Consider the following 1,993-nt stretch of genomic DNA (forward strand, 5'->3'; position numbering starts at 1 on the left):
CCCAGGTGGAACTAATCACCTGAGTGTTAGCAAACCCAGGTTTTGCCAACACTGGGCATTATGGAAATTCAACGCTTCACACAAATTTAGGAAATCAAAACAGACACAATCAAAACAGTGTGTGTGTGTGCAAGGATAAGTGTGTTAGACTTAACACATATAAGTGGATGGATGAATATTTGTTAAGTGTCTGACAATAAAATATGAAACAGAGAATCTGTGAAAATTCCTCTGTCTTTGCTTCTGTCCAGAAACAACCAATCAGAGCCAAAAGTTTGTCCTTTGGTTCTGATTGGTTTCTAATGCGTTGAATGGGTCACAGCACATACAGTTAGTCTGCTGGTATGCTGCAGCTATGCAATTGCCAGAAAAACCACCTAACATTATATAATTATTTATAGAATGATTTAGAAAACAAAATTCTATACACCTTTATCAAAACTATTTCGACCTATATTAGAACTATGCATTCATTTCCCTTCATTTTAGTAGCTGTGACCCTAACCCCTACATTTACCCTAACATTTTTCCTAACCCCACCCAATACTAGTCTATTCCTAACCCTTACATTAACTAAAATTTAATTGGCATCTTACCTCTAAACATTATCCCTGAACCAAAAGAATGAATCCATCATATTAGGACCGCACCTTGGTCCTAATATGATGGAACTAATATGACCCTGTACATATAATGGTTCGTTCACACCAAACGCGTTTTGACCATCAGGCGCATCTGGTTTACTTTCACAGACTATGTGGAGGCGCGTCGAGGGCCTTTGCGGCACGTTGCAAGCGACTAGCGTGGCGTTGGATGCTTCACATAGACTTTGAATGTAAATCAGACTCGCCTGATGCTCAAACGTGTTTGTGTGAATGCACCATTAGAATGTTCAGTTCCTATGGTAACAATGACATCAGCAGTGAAGTGATGACATCACTCTTTCATACATCAAATGTAGCACACAGTTTTTTTCAGACCTGTTCATGTTTCAGACTTATAAGTTATGAAACTTCTCCAGGAGCTGTTAAAATTATTTGAAGGCACAGAATCAGCCCAGTACAGGTTCACATTCTCATGTGAGAGAGACTCACCTGGTATAAAGTTAATTTCTCATATTTTTCGTTCGTTAACTACTAGGGTTTGAACGACTACATATTTTTTATGGTCGACTACATCATGATAATAGTCGAGTCGATGTCGACTAGTCGCGATGACGTCATAGTGACGTAAGCGCAAAAAACCTTCACAACTACTTGGAGGCTTTATGAGCTATTTTCACGGCAAATATTGACATCCCTCTCCCCTTCTCCCGCTTTTACTAAGTCTATTATGGAGAATTAAAAGAGCAATAAACAGATCATTCTTTGTGAGCAGCAGAGAAAATTTTGTTGCACAAAGTCGGGTCTGACTTTTTTCCGTTTTCCCAAACACCGGCTCATACTGATGATCTCTGGATAGTTACTCGTATAGGAGTCAAATTATCACACTGACCACAATGGCGCTTTTGGAACATCACAAACCAAAGTATTATGAACGGATTCCGTTTGGTTACAGTTGAATTCAACGAAGCTTCCTGCTGCTTTTCCACCCGACGCGCAGCAGGACGCTCTGCTGACTCAGCAGCATCTCTCTGAACCGACATGCAGACTGCGGCCGAGATCGCCTCTATCAGACCCTCCGGATGAAGCTTGGACTTAGTTTCCAGATGTAGTCAAACCATATTTTATAAGAGCGTAAAGCTGCCAGGTTAGAAGCTTCAATATAGGGTGACGCTGATCAGTTGGGGGGATAAAAAAGCCTGACATCATGACGCATTGTGACGCATTACTCCGGTAGCTCTTTACTTTTTTCGGCACTACTTTATTTGACAGCAATCTGACTGTAAGGAGTCAGAGAGAGTGGAGAGAGGCCTGGGCCCAGCGAATGGAGGACTGGAGTTGGACTCCAGACTACCGTGGGCTAAAGTCTCTATATGCGGGGCACCGCGCTA

The sequence above is a fragment of the Poecilia reticulata genome, unplaced genomic scaffold (genome assembly GCF_904066995.2).
Source record: "Poecilia reticulata unplaced genomic scaffold, P_reticulata-male-v2 Scaffold_58, whole genome shotgun sequence".
In the NCBI taxonomy this organism is placed as follows: Eukaryota; Metazoa; Chordata; class Actinopteri; order Cyprinodontiformes; family Poeciliidae; genus Poecilia; species Poecilia reticulata.